The sequence below is a fragment of the Nerophis ophidion genome, linkage group LG04 (assembly GCF_033978795.1).
Source record: "Nerophis ophidion isolate RoL-2023_Sa linkage group LG04, RoL_Noph_v1.0, whole genome shotgun sequence".
Classification (NCBI taxonomy): Eukaryota; Metazoa; Chordata; class Actinopteri; order Syngnathiformes; family Syngnathidae; genus Nerophis; species Nerophis ophidion.
Genome location: NC_084614.1, coordinates 74215920 through 74237885, shown reverse-complemented (window position 1 = coordinate 74237885; position 21966 = coordinate 74215920). Strand labels below are relative to the sequence as shown.

Sequence of the window (21966 nt, the reverse complement as noted above, 5' to 3'; positions counted from 1 at the left end):
TGTCAGGACAAAGACTTTGCATCTTCACAAGCCCGTCTTTTTCCATATGGGAATACTGAGTCGAGTGGTTGTGTCTCGAGTTTGTCGTATTGGATTTTTTGGTTGGCACCATTCTCGAGCAAACTGCAAACTGGCTCCCCAATGTTGACAGGCTCACCTTGTTAGCGCACCTTGTTTCAAATGTTTAAAACCGAAAAATTCCCACACTGGTGCGGTATTTTTTGGCTTCGCGGTCATTTTTTTCTACATATTTCTACTATCTCTACTGTGACTGGTGGCGGGCTAACTTGTTGCACTATGTGCACGCTGCTGGAGCAACCAGACACTTAGGGGTAATGAATCACCCTGTTTCTTTCATTCCGCCCTGGCACAAACACGCAGAGCTGCTGAAACCGATGAACATAGTAAATGCTCTTGAAGCCCGTAAACATGGCAGTTATCGAGGTTGGCACAGTTATGGAATTCATTTTCATTCATCGTTCAACTAATTGACTTGTTTTTTAATTTGCACAATGGATGTTAAAAGTTGTTTGGATTGCTACATATACAAATATATGTAGCATTATATGTGTAGCACAATCCTTACGTAGTACACATACTCATTGACTAGCAGTACTCATGTTTGCACAGTTGTTTGAATTTGTGTTTAGTGGAATATCTTTAAAGTTCAAATCAAAAGATTTTACATTTGGAGACATTCCACGAGCCAGATTGGAAATGCCTGTGGGCCGCACACGGTTTGTGGGCCGTAGTTCGGACACCACTGAGCTAATTCATTACTATGTCCATTAGGGGTGTAACGGTACACAAAAATTTCGGTTCGGTACGTACCTCGGTTTAGAGGTCACGGTTCGGTTCATTTTTTGTACAGTAAGAAAACATTTTTTGGTTATTTATTAACCAAAAAAACAATGGCATAACATAAATATACACACAGGGTACATTGCCAAGGTTAATGTGTTCAACATATATATAAAATAAAAACCAAATAAGATAAGGCTCAGAAAGGTTTTATTAACAAAACCTTTCTACATATAAAGTGCTTTTTCTGATTGATTGATTGAAACTTTTATTAGTAAATTGCACAGTATAGTACATATTCCGTACAATTGACCACTTAATGCAAACACCCCAATAAGTTTTTCAACTTGTTTAAGTCAGGGTCCACGTTCATCAACACCCCCTCCAGCCTGGCTAATTTGGCAGTAAGAGGATATATGGGCTTATTGTTCTTCCACCATAGAAGTGGGTCAAATCTAGTTTTTAATGAAATACAGCAATCCCCTGCGACCCCGAACGGGACAAGCGGTAGGAAATGAATGGATGGATGGATGGTCTTAAATCTGCAGCTCTAAAAACATTTGTTATTGCTTCAGCCCTGCCTGACTCGCCGAGGAGAGGCTGCTTGAATGCGGTGGTGACTCTTCTAAGGAGTTAGCATGTTTGACGTGTTGGCAGAAGTGTGCCCTACTGCTGCTGAGTAATGTCGGCTAACCTCTGTTTTCCATTGTTGTATCGCACCGCGCAGCAAAAGTGTTCCCAAACAGGAGATGTTAACGAGGCAGGAGGGTCTTCCAGCTCTGGCTTTTGCTTGTTGTCCTAGCCCGGTCGCTGCTAGCCTGCCGTGTGTTGTGCATCACTCTGCATTGTTTACACAACCTGCGGTGCGCTATCTAATATGTCCGTGTGGAAACTCGTTCGGTACACCACCGAACTGAAACCGGTTCAATACAAATACACATACCGTTACACCCCTAATGTCGACCCCTAATTCTTACCTCCATTAGATCTGCGGCTAGTCGAGTATGTTTTGGTTGGTGATTGTTGACATGTTTGTCACTACTTGTCCCATTACAACAAAACCGAGCTGGGTTTGGTTGACTACTTACGAATCAAAATTGTGGTTGATAGCAGATGGACTAACGAATACAGTGTATGCAAAATTTTTGGTGGTAGTTTGTACTCTACTGGATGCTATTGTTGGAGGTAGTTTGTATTTGAAAATACCTTTTTTTTAAAAAAAAACCCCAACAACTTTGGTTTTGTTTGCACCAAATGTTCATGTGAATATGATTTGTCACTTGTCTGCATTCCAGTCTTTCGCTTCCTGACTCTCCTCTGCTACTGTTTATTATTGTCATATGAATAAAAATTCCCCTTTATTCCTTCTTTTTTTAAACAACAGACAATTCTTTTAAACTGCACTGCAGGAAAGGTCTATCAACAAGGAGTCTGTGAGCACAAAAGCCATCAATGGTGATTTCTGCACAGTTAAGCTTTCTGTAAAAGAAGCTGAGATGAACTCCTGTCACTCCTGCTGGCTGGGAGAAAAAAAAAAAACATTCCCTCTTCTTAAGTCCTGAGGGCTTGAGGTGTGTGAAATGTGACCTTAGCAGCATTATGTCATCGTTTCACTATCTTGGAAGTCAGCTCTCTTGTAATGGATATGAGGCATGTTTCTTCTCTGGACAAAGGCAGATGCCACTGAATCGTCTCCACTTTATTTGCTCACGGCATCCCCTAAGACCCCGTCATTGTCCAGAGGAATTCCAAGTCGTCTGATACCTTTTGTCCTTGGGGTTAGTGTTGAACAACGAAAAGTGACCGGCGTCACATGTAGCGCTCATAAAAAAAAATATTTTATGTGCTACTTAGCTTTACCGTTATTCGTTTGCAGAAGTACATACTGAGTAAATGTTGGCTTAGGTTAAAAGGAAATAGGAAGTACATAATTTTATGTGCAGAAAGCACGGATGATTCCAGTCAGACCTTGCTTGTGTATGTCATTGACTCAGGTTGTATTGTTTGCGCAAACTCCCTTATTGACAATCCTATTACAGTATTGATTTGTTAGTCTAAAGCTAAAGAAGACTTAAGATACTTTGCTCAGTACTTTTCAAAGTGTGGCACACTGTGGAATGTTGCGGATGGCTCTTAGCAATTTGAAAATGAAATAACAAATTGCAACCAACACACAACTGTCATCATTTCTGTTTCCTTCTTGTCTCCTCATTATCCCAAATAGTAGTCTGTGCATCCCCAGTCAGAAAGCTTGTGAACTTAGTTTCATTTTCATAACTACTGATTAGGGCTGCACAATTATTTTTTTTTTAAATCCCAGATTTATTTTCTGAAAACTCGATTTTCCATTATTAGTAAAAAAAATTTGGTCAAATGAAATGAAATAGATAATGAAAAATGCTAAAGAAGTGTTATACATACATTTAAAGTCAAATATTTGTGTCTTTATTCATTATTTTAACTTGTTCTAATTACATTATGCTACGAGTCCATAAAAAAATTAGTGTTCCACAAATGGCCTCCAGGCCACACTTTGAACATCACTGTCTTACATATTTTACCATGGTGGAAAGTGTTAGATTAGATTAGATTAGATAGTACTTTATTTATTCCGTCAGGAGAGTTCCTTCAAGAAAATTACAATTTTCAGCACAATCCCATTCAAGATCAGACAAACATTACAGGGAGACAGAACAGGATCGCTGACGGGTCTGCCGGCTTCCAGCGCCCCTTACAAAAAAGATGACATACAGGTAAACAAGGTGGGATTGTATGAAAAGAATAGAAGATTAAAATAAAATAAAAAAAAATCGGTCTTAGCCTGGGCCCTGGAGTGGGGGTGCAGACTGAGGCCAAGGGAAAAAAAATAAATAAATAACTACAAATCATAGCCATAGTACACATCCCTCTTACATGTGTGTAAGAGGGAAACATCAAACATCAAAGAACACAGAGGACATTAAAGACATTAAAGCAGCAGATACAACCAGACACTTCTACATACAGCTATGAATAAAAAGTAAAAGAAACATATCCACTGTGGTGGCCTCTGCGGTGTTCAACGCCATCGTCCGCTGGGGAGGAGGGAGCATGGCCAGAGACAGAAGCAGACCCAACAAAGCAACCAAAACAGCCGACTCCACTCTCGGCCAATGTCCGGTCTGTATGGATAAGCGAGGATACGTCCAAGGTGACTGAGGTGTCCGACACCTGCTCACCCAGCCAAGACACCGCGAAGCCTCTCCATCCCAGTAGCTCAGTGCTAGCTCCGCAGTCCTGTCCCCTCATCCGCATCTCCTCCAGTCCCTCCAAACAGACTCCGGTGTGGCAGAGACCCAGCAGCTGGTCTCCATGGCCAAAAGGCTCCCGGGAGGCAGATCCAGAAGTCCACAAAAAAAGCACCACAGAGGTCACGAAAGTGCCACCCCTTGTCACACAGTCCCAAAGGGTCCCGGACCAAAATGCAAAAAAATATAATAACACATGAAAACAAGAGGGAAACACAAAAGGATGACACAAGAGCACAGAGCTCCTGCCTACAGCAGCCACTACAGCAGCGCCATGTTGGGAAAAAAAAAAAAAAAAAATGTTGCCAAATGACAATGGAGTGTGTCTACCCCAGGGCAGCTGTGGCTACAAATGTAGCTTACCACCACCTATGTGTGAATGTAGTGTGAATGAATAATGGGTTCTCACTTCTCTGTGAGCGCTCTGAGTATTTAGTTGATAAAAAGGCGCTATATACCATGAATTGATTAACGTGGACCCCAACTTATAAACAAGTTGAAAAACTTATTCGGGTGTTACCATTTAGTGGTCAATTGTATGGAATATGTACTGTATTGTGCAATCTACTAATAAAAGTTTCAATCATCCATCCATTTTTTACCGCTTGTCCCTTTTGGGGTCGCGGGACTGGGATAAGTTTCAATCAATCAATCAATAAATATAATCCATCATTATTATATTTTTAAATATTATTAAGCTGTGTCTTCAAGTTCCTAGCACGTATGGAAGTGATAAAGGTTGTACTGCTTCTGGTGATGTTTTGTGTGTTAGTACTTGTAGAGTAACTCACTACATTACTTAATAGTCTTAGCAGTAGAGCGTAACCAGCTAGAAGTGTAGCGATACCAGTGGAGATACAAGACGGCGTGGCGCAGTGGGAGAGTGGCCGTGTGCAACCCGAGGGTCCCGGGTTCAAATCCCACCTAGTACCAACCTCATCACGTCCGTTGTGTCCTGAGCAAGACACTTCACCCTTGCTCCTGATGGGTGCTGGTTGGCGCCTTGCATGGCAGCTCCCTCCATCAGTGTGTGAATGTGTGTGTGAATGGGTAAATGTGGAAGTAGTGTCAAAGCGCTTTGAGTACCTTGAAGGTAGAAAAGCGCTATACAAGTACAACCCATTTATCTTTTATTTATTTAAGTATCCTGCAAAATTGCGTTATTGAAACAAGCAACCAACATTCCATTCTGCACGGTTTGCATGCACTTGTGTTTACGCGCTTGTATGCACGCTCTGTGGCTGTGGAATTTGATCTCTTCCGCTGCGAATACCTTGTCTTTCATAACGGTTGTATTTAATTAGCGAATAAATGCACTACACACAAACACATTCCTTTCATTTTTAACGCGAGCCTATACTTGCCAAATGTAACGTCTAAGTAGGATTGGGCAATATGGCTAAAACCTGTATCACAATATAGGTGTTTTTATCTGTCGATATCGATAATTATTGATATGTTTATGGTCTATTGAAAGTTTAAGACCAGGAGAAAATATATTTCATGTAAACATTTTAGTTTTTAAATGTAATCTTCCTGTGATTATGAACCCTCAGCTATTAAGGCAGAAAGGAAAGTAAATGTCAACACAAGCATAAAAAACACTCAAACAATGCAAACACAATTCTAAAATCACAATTAAAACACTTAACAATAACCTCCTAAAATGAAGCTTCATAATTAAGGAATACATAAGAAATGCCTAAAAAAGTGTAACAAAATAGTGCAAAGTGTGAAAACATAGAGAAACCTGAGAACTATTTTATGCAGGTTTAGTGAGCGAGGTTACAGTGGTGTGATACTACCGGTCTTGGTGACGATGAAACCACAATGGTCTGACTACGGTCCATTTGAGAAAATCTAAAAAAAAATTGACATAATGTTGAAGTGACTTTTTTTATTTAATTGACAATTCCTTCGCTCTCTGCCGGACTCATTTTTACTGTCTCTTCTCACTCCATGCAAAGAATCAACTGCGAGACAACAAGATGGCATAACAAAACTTGAAAGTCGATACTATTACCTGATTGTTTGTTAACGTGTCTCTCCGACTGATCAGTGATCACTTTCTGCGTTGCTCAGTTACCAGAGATCGAGTGCCTTTGTTAATGCAACCAACCTTGCTTCGCAAATTCTGGTTTCTTCCACATGAATCTGAATTGAATCTGTCGCAATATATATTGATATCGTTTTGTCTTACTTACTTGTCTTGACTTACTTCAAAATTTTTTACCACATACCCTTTTTGCTGAGTCTCATTCTGAGGTGTGCCGTGAAGTAGATTCACGATACATCCGTCACACTTCTATTATAACTTACTTATAAGCAAGAGCAAACCTGCAGGCACCGGAACATTATTTCAAAGGGGGTCCTTTGGTTCGGAAATGCTAAACCAACTTATCTTACCTGTTGGTACTTTTTTTTATGTACCGTATTTTTCAGATTACAAGGCGCATTTAAAATCCTTTCATTTTCTCAAAAATCGACATTGCGCCTTTTAACCCGGTGCGCCTAATGTATGGGATAATTCTAGTTGTGTTTATCGACCTTGAAGCAATTTTATTTGGTACATGGTGTAATGGTAATTGTGACCAGTAGATGGTAGTCACACATAAGCGATACGTGTAGACTGCAATATGACACCAGTAAACAACACCAAAACTTTAAATGTTCCCTTAAAAAAAAAAAAGAACATTACACACGGCACTCAAAAATCCGTCAAAATGTTTTAGTATGACTTTGAAGCCATACCGCTTGATGGATTGTCGGCCCGTTACAGCAACCGTAGTCAGAGATACAAGTTTTAACATTGTGTAGGGCTGGGCGATATATCGATATACTCAGTATATTGCGGGTTTGTCTCTGTGCAATATAGAAAATGACTATATCGTGATATTCGAGTATAAAATCTCACGCAGTTGCATTTAGTTGCTGGCATTACACTGCATGCCTTTCCCGCTCTTTCCTGTTTCTCCCTCTCAGACAAGCGCACCTTCTTACATACGTCACATACTGTCACGTCATACGCCCTCGCATGAGAGGTAGCAGCATGGGTAACATTAGCTGTGATGCTAGTGGAGTGGTGCGAGTAGTAATACGAGAGAAAGGTAGGGCCAATCTGGTAACAAATGAAGGAATAATTAATTCCTAAGAAAAACAGTACGGGGTCCATCGTCTGGTGGCGGTTTGGCTTCAAACGGGAATATGTCAAAGAAGTATGCAGCAAAAGCGTTGCTACAAAAAGTAACACCTACTGCTAATTTGTAGCATCATTTGAAAAGTCCTCCGCTAGAGAATGAAGAGTGCTTAAAACTGCATGTCAACATCTCCGTTCGGTGCCATACCCACAAAATGCCGAAGCAACCATTTCCAGATTGTATGAAAAAAATAGTCAACACCAGAATTTAATAACGTCCGTAGTAACCTACCACAAAGCAGCTCATTTTTATTTGACACTTATTGAAATATCTTATTTGACATCATGCACAAAAGTGCTCTTTATTTGTTTTAAACTATTGTAGTGGTGTTCTGCACAAAAAGTGCACTTTAATTTAGTGTTTTGATATGTCATCTTAGTGACATCATGCACAAAAGTGCACTCATAGCTTGTTTTAAAATGTCTCTGACAATCTTGCACTTTCTGTTTTGAAATGACATGAATGTTTGTGCCACTGTTTAATAACTGTTTAATAAATCCAGTTTTGGTCACGGTGGCAGAGGGGTTAGTGCGTCTGCCTCACAATACGAAGGTCCTGCAGTCCTGGGTTCAAATCCAGGCTCGGGATCTTTCTGTGTGGAGTTTGCATGTTCTCCCCGTGAATGCGTGGGTTCCCTCCGGGTACTCCGGCTTCCTCCCACTTCCAAAGACATGCACCTGGGGATAAGTTGATTGGCAACACTAAATTGGCCCTAGTGTGTGAATGTTGTCTGTCTATCTGTGTTGGCCCTGCGATGAGGTGGCGACTTGTCCAGGGTGTACCCCGCCTTCTGCCCGATTGTAGCTGAGATAGGCGCCAGCGCCCCCCGCGACCCCAAAAAGGGAATAAGCGGTAGAAAATTGATGGATGGATGGACTTAATTGTGGTATCCCTCTCTGCATGAAAGTTTAAAATGAGCATATATTAATGCAGTAGGAACAAGATTTTTTTAAAAATATCGAGATAGATATTGTGTATCGTGATATGGCCTAAAAATATTGAAATATTTATAAAATGCCCTATCGCCAAGCCCTACTTTTGTATGAAAAAAGACCTGAACATGCCGCTCAGCCTTATTATCCAGTCGGCCCGCCCTATGGTCTAGAACAGAGTTAGGGAACCTATGGCTCTAGAGCCAGATGCAGCTCTTTTGATGACTGCATCTGGCTCTCAGATAAATCTTAACTGACATTGCTTAACACCATAAGTAATTAATAATTCCGCTAGTAATCACAGTGTTGAAAATCTTCAAATTATAAAACATTCTCATGCATTTTAATCCAACCATCCGTTTTCTATCGCACCTGTTCAAGATGTCGCATTAATGGTAAGAAGTATAATACTTATTATTGATTAACATTTAGAATAACAATTTTATTAAAAAGAATAAGAAACTTACTATACTCTAAAAATGTTGGTCTTACTTAAAAATGCACGCATTTAGTTGTATTCAGTGTTAAAAAATATCATATGGCTCTCACGGAAATACATTTTCAAATATTTGGCTTTCATGGCTCTCTCAGCCAAAAAGGTTCCCGACCCCTGGTCTAGAAAATACGGTATTTAGGTCCCAAAAAAATGAAATCCAACCATGGAGGCATGGCAAAGGTCTTGCTTTTTTCCAAACTTGCTCATATCGAGCCATTTGGAATGTGTAAAACTGGCAGTTTAAAAACAATAAAAATATATATATTGTTCAGGATTGGATGAGATGGAAAAAAAATATGTAAAACATCTGTTTATTTTTAATGTTAGTGCTGTTGTGCTTCTTTTGGAATGTAAACAATTGGCAGCACTGTTATTTGTTTCAGTAAAAGTAGAGTAGCCAACACCAACCCACAATCCTGAGCATCTGTCGTCAAATAAGGAATGACGTGAGCTGCAGCGCGGACTTTGAAGTCAGAAAGAAATCTCATGTGCGCGGCGCCTACATGTGCGCATGAATATTCATGCTAACCTCCAGGCTAAGCAACATGTCTGCCTCTTGTGCTAATGAGCGCTGCCATGCCATGAATGCAGGCTGGCTGGCTGGCTGGTGTTTTTATTTCCCAGCGATGAATCTCATCATTACTGTAAACTGTACAGCCGTTTGTTGGTTGAAAACGTTAATTGGCCTGCGTCCGACCCAAAATTCCTCGAAATAATTTCATAGCTCTGCAAATAATAGGAAAGGCTGTTTATTAAGACTGTGGGTCATGTGTCAGTGCATCTCTAAATGTTTCGCTAAGCCTAGAGGTGCAGATGATTTATGTTTCATATCATGTTTCATGCGGGGGACACTCCCCTTCAGCTAATTCATTCTTTTTGGTCCCTCTCACTCGTTGGTTCAGTCAGTATTTGCAGGGCATTTGTTTGGCAGATCCCCCCCAGAGGTCTAATCTCTTTAAGTGTTTCTCTGGAGAACAGATAAAAAAGTCTCAGCGGCAACTGTTGATTTACAATATCTGCATACTGGCTGTTCTTGAAACATTCTTACATATCAGTGCTGTAAATCATTGTTGTTGTAGGAATTTCACACATCAAGCACAAAGGATGTATTCAGTTATCATCATCCGTCGCCTTCCAGAAGTCAGGTTTATGTTCATGTAGGGCTGGGTAAAATATCGATATACCCGATATATCGCGAGTTTGTCTCTGTGCGATATAGAAAATGACTATATCGTGATATTGGAGTATATGTTCTCATGCAGTTGCTTTTAGCTGCGGGCATTACACTACAGGCTCTTTCCGCTCTTTGTAGTCTCCCCTCACAGACAGCAAGCGCACCTTCTTACATACGTCACATACGTATACGCCCTCGCGGAGCAGAGAGTTATCGGCATGAGTAACGTTAGCTGTGGTGCGAGTGGTTATACGAGAGAAAGAAGGTGCGAATCTGGTAACAAATGAAGGAAGAATTAATTCCCTAGAAAAACAGCAGGGGGTCCATCGTCTGGCTGTGGTTTGGCTTTAATTTGGAATATGTCAAACAAACAACCGTAATTTGTTAAGTGTGGGGCAAAAGCGTTGCTTCAAAAAGTAGCTGTGACAGTCTCTTGCTGTCGTGCGGGTTCTCAGGACCATCAAGGAAGGCCATTGTGGCGCAGGTTAGACTTTCTTTTATTTTTCACTAATACAAAGTCTCGACGGGTTGCTTTTCAGCCTTGCCGTGTCCTGCTTCCTCTGACGCTCCACCGTTTTAGTCCCCTGCGTCTTCGTCTTCCTGTGGCTCTCCCTTGCTCTCGTTCAGCATCGGCTTCCTTCTGGCTCCTTCTCTCTCCGTCTCTTCCCCCGGTGTTTACGGCCGCTGCCCTTTTATACAGTGCGAGAGGAGATTTAAATTGTGCCCAGCTGGGCGACCCACGCACCTGATAATATTTGCGGGGTTGATTCCGGTGCGCCCCGCCTCGCTGCTTACTCTCCTCGCCGCCATCTTGGGCCGGGCTCTGGCGTGCCCTGCCTTGCTGTTGGACTGCCGGCTCCGCCTCTCCCCAGTAGCATTACTGCTAATATGTAGCATTATTTGAAAAGTCACCTGTTATTGACAGTTATTGAAATATCTTGTGTGACATCATGCACAAAATTGCACTTCATTTGTTTTAAACTATTGTAGTGGCGTTCTGTACAAAAATTGCACTTGAATTTAGTGTTGTTTTGATATGTCATCTTAGTGACATCATGCACAAAAGTGCACTCATAGCTCGTTTTAAAATGTTTCTGACAATCTTGCACTTTCTGTTTTGAAATGACATGAACATTTGTGCCACTGCTTAATAACTGTTTGATAAATCCAGTTTTGGTCAAATGATTTAGTTTTGATTCCCCTCAATGCATGAAAGTTTAAAATGAGCATATATTAATGCAGTATGAACAAGAATGTTTTAATGTAGACACATAGAATCATCACACTGCTGTGATTATATGCATCAAGTGTTCATTCAAGGCTAAGGCAAAATATCGAGATATATATCTTGTATCGTGACATAGCCTAAAAATATCAAGATATTAAAAAAAAGGCAATATCGCCCAGCCCTACACTGGAGTATAGGTCGCATTTTTGGGGGAAATTTATTTGATAAAACCCAACACCAAGAATAGACATTTGAAAGGCAATTTAAAATAAATAAAGAATAGTGAACAACAGGCTGAATAAGTGTACGTTATATGAGGCATAAATAACCAACTGAGAAGGTGCCTGGTATGTTAATACAACATATTATGGTAAGAGTCATTCAAATAACTATAACATATAGAAGATGCTATACGTTTACCAGACAATCTGTCACTCCTAATCACTAAATCCCATGAAATCCTATACATCTAGTCTCTTACATGAACGAGCTAAATAATATTATTTGATATTTTCCGGTAATGTGTTAATAATTTCACACATAAGTCGCTCCTGAGTATAAGTCGCACCCCTGGCCAAGCTATGAAAAAAACTGCGACTTATAGTCCGAAAAATACGGTACTTGGTTAATGTTAAAGTCAAGAGATGTAAAGGGAGTATTATTGGCGGTTTTTGGATGTTTTTTAGAGGGCTTTATGGGCGGAATCGTACGATTTAGAATGTATAAAAAAATTTAAACAGATGTGTTTTTGTCTTACACAGGAGTTGTGAATGATAGGCACAATTCTAAAAAACGTGCAGTCACCCTTTAAAAATGGCAGGTTAAAGGCCTACTGAAAGCCACTACTACCGACCACGCAGTCTGATAGTTTATAGATCAATGATGAAATATTAACATTGCAACACATGCCAATACGGCCGGTTTAATTGACTAAATTGCAATTAGCTCAGCACCAGTTACGGCTAAAAGTCGTCTCTTTTCATCACATAATAATTTGGACATCTGTGTTGCTGAATCTTTTGCAATTTGTTCAATTAATAATGGAGACAATAAAGAACAATGGTGTTGGTGGAAAGCGGTGTATTGCAGCTGTCTTTAGCACCGAGACACAGCCGGTGTTTCTTTGTTTTTAACACAGAGCGGTTGAGCGAACATGTTTCTCTACGTCAACCAACATGTTTTTGGATGGGAAAATTGTGATATATATATCTTACCGGAGACATCATTGGATTATTTGTCCTCCTGCAGCCATCCGACCTCGAGGTATGTCTTTACAATCTCACTAAAACACTATTAAAACAATAAGGAGATAAGGGATATTCCAGTATTATCCTAAAACATCTGAAACGCTCACACTGCCGCCGCCCGGAGCCGTCGCTTTTTATTTTATTTTATTTTATTTTTTTTTTCTAGTCCTTCGCTATCAATATCATTATCCACAAATCTTTCATCCTCGCTCAAATTAATGGGGACATTGTCGTTTTCTCTGTCCGAATAGCTCTTGCTGCTGGAGGCTCACATTAAAAACAATGTGAGGACGTGAGGTGCCCTCACCCTTGTGACGTCATCGTCTGCGACTTCCAGTAAAGGCGAGGCCAAAAGTTGCGAACTTTATCGTCGATGTTCTCTACTAAATCCTTTCAGCAAAAATTTGGCAATATCGCAAAATGATCAAGTATGACACATAGAATGGACCTGCTATCCCCGTTTAAATAAGAAAATTTCATTTCAGTAGGCTTTTAGAAATAACATTAAAAATGGTGATATAAATCAAGATTGATTTGTGTCACCATTTGATTTGATTTGAATCCTTCCTTCTACCAAAACATTACATAAACGTGACTCTGTTTTTTGTTTTCTTTTTAATATCCCTTGGTCTAAAAATAAAAGCAAAACTGCTGACAATGATTAAACCTGACTCTGACACTGCACGGCCCCCTAAAGAGCAGGAGGACTCTGACACCACGGGCTTCCTCGGCCTCCAGCCAAGTTGGCATCTGCTGCACAGCGGAAGCCCGGAACACTGATATCGACAGGGTTCAAAAACACACTGTTGCTTGTTAAAGGGCGACATTACGCAGACGGTCATTCGTGCCACATAACGAGCTGTTTTGTTTTCAAGTTGTCTTGCTGTAGGCTTATTTGTGTGGGCAGCCCGGCAATATTTGCTTCAAGAAACTCTGTGCAGCTACAGTAGTTTTGACTTTCTACTCCAGTGTACAAGGTTCATCCATAGGATACCATTCTCCCTGACTGCTCCTTCAAAGTTCTCATTGTAGGCTCTACCTTGTGAAGTTTCAAACTTCCGGCTCTCTACAACTTTTGGAGCTGCAAAGCATATAATGCAGAAGCAATTTGCATGGTTACAAAAAACAGTCCTGTGTGTGAAATTGGTGAACTGTCTCTTTAATATGAGCCTGTCACGCTGTCCGTAGTAAGGAAACCTTTCCGAACTTCCATCTTTTTTTTTAAAGCGACAAAAGTTAACTTCCTCCATGTTCAGAGGCTGACTTTTTTAAACGGGCTAACCTTGGATTTCCGCCTGATGCGTAACGGCTGCTGAACGCCTTCGCTGTGAAACAGATCCGTGGTTCGCCGTCCGTGGATACCCACCAGCGGCGTCTGTGATGCGCACTGACTTGCCTTGACTCGTGAAGAAGACAGCCGCTTTGCCTTTTAGAGAGTTGTAGAGAGCAACAACACCTCTGGCCAGCTATGCACACACATTCAACAACCATTAATCACTCCCACCCACGTGTCAGGTCAGAATTCACACAGGCCCCCAAAGTAGCTGTCCCAGGCAATCCCTGTAAAATGATTATTTGATTATGGCTGTCCCAAATCAGCATCTCCTTATCCATTGGGTCAACAGAGTGAAATAACATGTGAATAATTTTGACCAGTTTACTTCAGGTCTTTACCCCAGCCATTGGATCCACCTTAAACAGAAAGTTTTCGGGTCTCCCCATGTCTAGCATTAAAAGATTACAGTTGGTACAAAATGCGTCTGCTAGACTTTTGACAAGAACAAGAAAGTTTGATCACATTACGCCTGTACTGGCTCACCTGCACTGGCTTCCTGTGCACTTAAGATGTGACTTTAAGGTTTTACTACTTACGTATGAAATACTACACGGTCTAGCTCCAGCCTATCTTGCCGATTGTATTGTACCATATGTCCCGGCAAGAAATCTGCGTTCAAAGGACTCCGGCTTATTAGTGATTCCCAAAGCCCAAAAAAAGTCTGCGGGCTATAGAGCTTTTTCATTTCGGGCTCCAGTACTCTGGAATGCCCTCCCGGTAACAGTTCGAGATGCCACCTCAGTAGAAGCATTTAAGTCTGACCTTAAAACTCATTTGTATACTCTGGCCTTTAAATAGACTCCCTTTTTAGACCAGTTGATCTGCCGTTTCTTTTCTTTTTCTTCTATGTCCCACTCTCCCTTGTGGAGGGGGTCCGGTCCGATCCGGTGGCCATGTACTGCTTCCCTGTGTATCGGCTGGGGACATCTCTGCGCTGCTGATCCGCCTCCGCTTGGGATGGTTTCCTGCTGGCTCGGCTGTGAACGGGACTCTCGCTGCTGTGTTGGATTCGCTTTGGACTGGACTTTCGCGGCTGTGTTGGATCCATTATGGATTGAACTTTCACAGTATCATGTTAGACCCGCTCGACATCCATTGCTTTCCTCCTCTCCAAGGTTCTCATAGTCATCATTGTCACCGACGTCCCACTGGGTCATTATTGTCACCGATGTCCCACTGGGTGTGAGTCTTCCTTGCCCTTATGTGGACCTACCGAGGATGTCGTAGTGGTTTGTGCAGCCCTTTGAGACACTAGTGATTTAGGGCTATATAAGTAAACATTGATTGATTGATTGATTGATATACAGTCGTGGTCAAAAGTTTACATACACTTGTAAAGAACATAATGTCACCTCCCAAATCTTGATTACCTCCAAATTCTTCAGGACAACCTAAAATCATCAGCCCGGATGTTGGGTCTTGGGCGCAGTTGGGTGTTCCAACAGGACAATGACCCTAAACACACGTCAAAAATGGTAAAGGAATGGCTAAATCAGGCCGCAATTAAGGTTTTTGTCCTGACTTAAATGTGTGGACAATGCTGAAGAAACAAGTCCATGTCAGAAAACCGACAAATTTAGCTAAACTGCACCAATTTTGTCAAGAGGAGTGGTCAAAAATTCAACCAGAAGCTTGTGGATCGCTACCAAAAGCGCTTTATTGCAGTAAAACTTGCCAAGGGACATGTAAGCAAATATTAACATTGCTGAATGTATACTTTTGACCCAGCAGATTTGGTCACATTTTCAGTAATAAATTCATAAAATAACCAAACTTCATCAATTTTTTTTGTGACCAACAAGTAGGTGCTCCAGTTACTCTATCGCACAAAAAAAAGAGTTGTAGAAATTATTGGAAACTCAAGACAGGACTTTTTGACCACAACTTTATATATACATATAAACCAGATTTTAGGCCTGGGCCAATGACAATTCTTGTTCGACGATATATTGATTTCCAAATGATTGCCGATGAACGATATTATGGTCAATGTTATTTTGAGACCAAATTAACCACGAATGTAATGATAATAATACATAATACACTTTCAAATGCAATTAACGTGTATTTATCATATATTTTAACATTATAATTGTAATGTAAACTTTTACGTATCCAAGTTAAATAAAACAAATAGTATTAGTAAAATATACTCTGTCTGCTAGCAAGATTTTGCGCCTGAATAAGAATCACAACCAAAAGCAATAAAATAAAATATGTCTTTGTTAAGGAGGCCTTGGGGGCCCTTTAATATACACAACCAAAACAATAAATAAAGTAATTGTGACAAAGTAACACAGTTTTCATTACCACATTATCGTTAAATGGGCTGAAAAAATAATATCAGGGCATTCAATCGATCCCAACTGGACTGTTTGGTCTGTCTTAAAAGACTTTTTGTCTCTCATCTGAGTAGGCTTCATCAGTTAATGCTCATAGACTCAGATTGGCCAGATCAACTCGGATGAGAGGCGAAACGTCTTCTAAGACAAACCAAACAGTCTAGTTGCGATTGACTGAAGGCCCTGAGATTACAATGACCTCGATGAATGAGAACATTAGGGTTGGGTATCGTTGAATTCGAACGATTCCGATTCCGATTTTTTGTCTCGATTCCGATTCCTGACGATTCTCGATTCCGATTCTTCTTGTACCATGCCAGGATCAATGTGTTTGACAGGTAGTCCCTGAAAGGTGGTATGTATTTTGGGTTGAGAGTTTTCACCATATCCCTGCAAACATAAACAAACATGTAATGTTGCTGTTACTGTTTAGCCAAGTATCAATTAGCTTAGCTCTAACGTTATTGCTTAACTAACCTAAATGTTGGAGATTCCACCTCTGAAAAGGGATGCAGTCTTTTGACTATGTGTGCAGTAAACTTTCTGTGGCACTCTTCCGTCTGTGGCACCGACATCTTCCCCATTGCCGCTATGGCTAGCAGGTTATAAATTGTCTATGAAAAAATACACGGGCTAATTTGTTAGCTGCCTCAACGTAGGCGCAAAACACATTATTTATTGCATATATATTGTTTTACTTACCGGATTCGGACTGCAGTGCAGTCACTGAGGTGCCAGGCTGGGCGTCGGAGCCGGAGCCAGAGGAAGAGGCAGAGGAGGATGGTCGGTGCAGCGCGTCGCAGACGGGACGCGCATTTATTTGGACTCCATGAACTCGGAGGTGCTTCATCATGTACGACGTGCACCCTCCTAAGCACGAAACAGTCCTGTCGCACGTGTTACATTTCGCCGACATTTCATTTTTTTTAGTAAAATAAAGCCACGCTTTCGACCGCCGACGCCCGCTATCCACGCTTGACTGGCTCGCTCGGCTACATAGGCTCGGCTATGCTAAAACTTCCGGCGGTGGGCGCTTCTTCGTTGGTGTTCAGCGGCTTCTTCGTCCGGTCGGCGGACTTATTCTTTTTTTCCGGTCGGCGAACCGGGTATCGAAACTAGGAATCGAAATTTCAACTTTTGAACGATTCCGGGAGAATCGGAAAGTTAGTCCAGGTTCTAATCGATACTCGATACCCAACCCTAGAGAACATTCATAAACATGCTCAAAAAGTAATTAGACACACACTATAAAAAATTTTTTTTACCAAGTTGTTTGTTTTCAAATAACTAAAATCACTATAAACACAATATATGTTGTTGGCAGAGGAAACATTAAACATTGTTCTGACATTATAAGAGCATTTTATTTGTATGTATTTAAAATTTATATTTTTTCCATTTTTATTGTAAACGTTTTGGAATGTTTTTTGAATTAATGGGAATTTGGTGATCAATTTGCTTCACTTCCGGTTTGTGTGACGTCACGCGGGTTCCCTTTTTGTTGAAGATTGATTGATTGATTGATTGAAACTTTTATTAGTAGATTGCACAGTACAGCACATAATCCGTACAATTGACCACTAAATGGTAACACCCGAATACGTTTTTCAACTTGTTTAAGTCGGGGTCCACGTAAATCAATTCATGGTAAAAGAGCCTTTGTGGGGTTCAGAACATGAAGTAATTTACTTCTTGGCGGCCTTCTCGGTCTTCTTGGTCAGCAGAACAGCCTGCATGTTTGGCAACACACCGCCCTGGGCGATGGTGACACCTCCGAGGAGTTTGTTGAGCTCTTCGTCATTGCGGACAGCCAGCTGAAGAAGACGGGGGATGATTCTGGTCTTCTTGTTGTCATGGCTGCGTTCCCCGCCAACTCCAAGATCTCAGCGGTCAGATACTTCAGCACTGCTGCCAGGTAGACAGGAGCACCGGCGCCGATACGCTCGCCGTAGTTGCCTTTGCGGAGCAGACTGTGGACGCGACCCACTGGGAACTGCAGTCCAGCACGGGAAGAACTGGTCTTGGCCTTGGCTCTAGCCTTGCCGCCGGTTTTGCCACAGCCAGACATGATTATTAATCTTGATAATGTACTCAGAGTCGTGATAGACCACTCTGATATCTCCGTCTGTTTAGGTTTTGGGCGATATATCGATTTTATCAATACATTCAAGTTTTTTTGTTGCAGACAATTAAAAAAACTTAAAAATAGATTTATTTTTCTTCTTGCTCCGGCATACTTTTTGCCTCTGAGAAGCTTCTTCTGTTGCTTGCGCCGTCCCCTTACTACCTTAGGAGCACACCTGGCTAATGCTAACGCTAAAAAGAGCGAGACGTTTGTTCCAAAGAAAATAAAAGTGTTGTCAGGCAACAGGCATGGAACAAGTGACCGCGCACGGCAAAGTTTGTTTCAAAAAGTACCACAACAAACCTCTTACAGCATCTGAAAACAAAGACTCCAGCCTTTTGCGGGGAATATAACTATTTTCCGAGGCGAAAAAGACCGCTACAACAAACAAACTACGGGCTAAAAATCACCTTACTATGGTGGAATCAATCAATCAATCAATGTTTATTTATATAGCCCTAAATCACAAATGTCCCAAAGGACTGTACAAACCACTACGACTATGACATCCTCACACCCAGTGGGCAAGGAGAACTCACACCCAGTGGGACGCCAGTGACAATGATGACTATGAGAACCTTGGAGAGGACCTCATATGTGGGCAACCCCAATGGATGTCGAGCGGGTCTAACATGATACTGTGAAAATTCAATCCATAGTGGCTCCAACACAGCCGCGAGAGTTCAGTTCAAAGCGGATCCAAGACAACAGCGACAGTACCGTCCACAGGAAACCATCCCAAGCGGAGTCGGATCAGCAGCGTAGAGATGTCCCCAACCGATACACAGGCGAGCGGTCCATCCTGGGTCCCGACTCTGAACAGCCAGTACTTCATCCATGGCCATCGGACCGGACCCCCTCCTCAAGGGAGGGGGGGACAGAGGAGAAAAAGAAAAGAAGCGGCAGATCAACTGGTCTAAAAAGGAGGTCTATTTAAAGGCTAGAGTATACAAATGAGTTTTAAGGTGAGACTTAAAAGCTTCTACTTATACCAGGTATGTATGATGCGAACGAAGCACAATCACTAAAGCTGTTGCCTTTTTTTTAATCACAAGATGTGTGACTGAAAAGGGCTATGTTGAATTTATCCATTTGCTGAAAAGAAACTGTAATCCTTTCAATGTTTTTTATTTGTAGGCCTGGGCAATATGACCTAAAAATAATATCCCAGATTTTTTCACCCCCAAAAAATTGATTTACGATTTTTGAAGATTTTTTCCCCCTACTTTTTAAAGAAACCTTTGAATACATCCATTCATCCATTTTCTACCGCTTGTCCCTTTTGGGGTAGCGGGGGGTGCTGGAGCCTATCTCAGCTGCATTCGGGCGGAAGGCGGGGTACACCCTGACAAGTCGCACCCTCATCACTGCTATTGAATACAATTAATATAATTCAAAACAAGTTTTTCTATTATTGGGTCAAAAACTCGTGGTTTTAAATGAAATTGCATTGATTGATTGAAGCTTTTATTAGTAGATTGCACAGTACAGTGCATGTTCCGTACAATTGACCACTAAATGGTAACACCCGGATAAGTTTTTCAACTTGTTTATTAAGTCGGGCTCCACTTTAATCAATTCATGGCATACACTGCATCTTACTCTTAGCAAAATTATGATTTGTATAATATTTTTCACCGGTTATAAATTGTACTTTTTATGTAATAATCTTCAAATGATTTTATTGATTTGAAGATTGGGAAGCAATACTTTCGTTTGAACAGAATAATTATGTTAACAAAAATGTAGCATTACACATAGCGTGCTAATAATTTCCAACAATGAGATCAATAAAGTGCAAACTTCTTTCTTGAATAACATATTTCTGTAAATGAAAATGTAGTGTTAAAATCCAAATAAATAATCAAGGAAAACATTGAGGGGACTATCGTTTGTGTCAGTAATCACAGCCTTTTTCATTCACACGTCTTGGTGGTGTGCAGAGCGACTGCTTTAGTGATCGCTGTACGCATTGTGCTTCTTTCTCATCATACATGGTATCGTCATACATACCTGGTGTAAATGATTCCGCCATAGTAAGGTGATTTTTAGCCTGTAGTTTGCTTGTGCTTTGTTCGCCTTGGAAAAGAGTCGCATTTCCCGCACTCGGCTGGAGGCTTCGGTTTCAGATGCTGGAACAAGTTTGTTGTGTTTTGGATTGATTGATTGAAACTTTTATTAGTAGATTGCACAGTTCAGTACATATTCCGTCCAATTGACCACTAAATGGTAACACCTGAATAAGTTTTTCAACTTGTTTAAGTCGGGGTCCATGTTAATCAATTCATGGTAAGGGTGTAGATGCCTTTTTGAAACAAACTTTGCACCTTGCAGTCATTTGTTCCACGCCTTCTGCCGCAAAACCAAATACTGACAACACGGCTCGCTCTTGTAAGCGTTAGCATTAGCTATGTTTTGCTATGTGAGTCACTAAGAAAGTAAGCGGATGGCGAAAGCTACAGAAACTAATGGGGTCAAAAAGTATGCTGGAGCAAAAGGAAAAAAAAATAAAAAAATAGTGTGGAAGTCGCTTCCAAGTTTTAACAAAAAGTTTTTAATGCTCATATGTTTATCAACTGTTTCTTTCTCCCAGAAAGTGACTTTTCAGCCACGTCCGTACCTGTCTCCCCATCTGCTTCCGGCCGCTTACTGTTAAAGACAACAGATGATTAGAGTAACACGTACCACCTGTGAAATCTAGTCACCTGCCAGCTGTGTCTCGCCGTCAGCACATGTTCGCCCCTGCCCGATGGCGCTCGTCCTCAGTAACATGGACAGCGGCGGTGACTTTTCCTCCTGCAAGCAGTGCTGACTACGCCTCCCCCCACAAAATGATTTTTAAAATGTTTCAATCGTTTTCAACAAAAAGCTAGAATATATCGAGAAAATCAATACATTGCTCAGGCTTTTTTATTTGTATACAATGTATAATACTACATTTTTATTTAAAAAAAAAAACTTTATTTAAGACCGACGTTTTAGGTTTGCAATTTATAGAAATTTATGTTGGAGATTATTATTTATTTGCATGCAATGTGCAATGTTACATTTTTGTTAACAGAAGTATTCCACTCAAGCAGAATTACTGCTTTCCAAGGGAAGCTCTTATTAAAATGTATTCCATAAATATACAATTTATTACTGGTCTAAAAAGAACAACAAATTAGAATTATGCTAGGAGTAAAATATAGCATTCAGGTCTGGTCTAAAAAGAACAACATTACACAAATTAGAATTATGCTAGGAGTAACACATAGTGTATGCATTATCATTTCAATATATTAGTTTTTGATCAAATAAAAAGAAACAACTTGAATAATATTTTCTTTAAACGGCACATCCTTGATGTTCAATGTGAATACTGCATCATAGTTGTTTAGACAGTAATGGGTTTATTCAGGTTTAGATTGGGGTATGATTGTTCTTAATGGGGAAAGACGTTTATGTTTGTTAGATAACGCAACACAATGTGTGGTTCGATCATTTTAAATGGATAAGGTAATACTGAACAGCGGTAGAAAATGGATGGATGGGTGGTAATACTGAACATCAGACACTTTACAGCGGTTATCATTATTACGATTCGTGCGCATGTAGTACGAACACTCACAGCTGCTGAAACCGATGAAAAGTGTGACTACTCTTGCAGTTTGTAACAACGTATGCTCATGGCGAATATCAACGCTGGCGAAGTTTGATTTATCATTCCTTTTAATTGACTTATCGAATATCGGCCCAGGTCTACCGGATGTTTTATTTCGTGCATAACTTGCTGAATTGATCTACCGTGCTGAAACTGAC

General features: G+C 40.8%; 1 protein-coding gene and 1 pseudogene across 2 annotated transcripts in view; one reads left to right on the top strand and one right to left on the bottom strand.

The window, feature by feature from the left end:
* mcama (melanoma cell adhesion molecule a) overlaps window positions 1-21966 on the top strand; it is a 153902-nt gene that overhangs the window by 37735 nt on the left and 94201 nt on the right. The gene's annotated exons all lie outside the window — the stretch shown is intronic.
* LOC133551851 (histone H2A-like) lies at window positions 17726-18108 on the bottom strand (annotated as a pseudogene).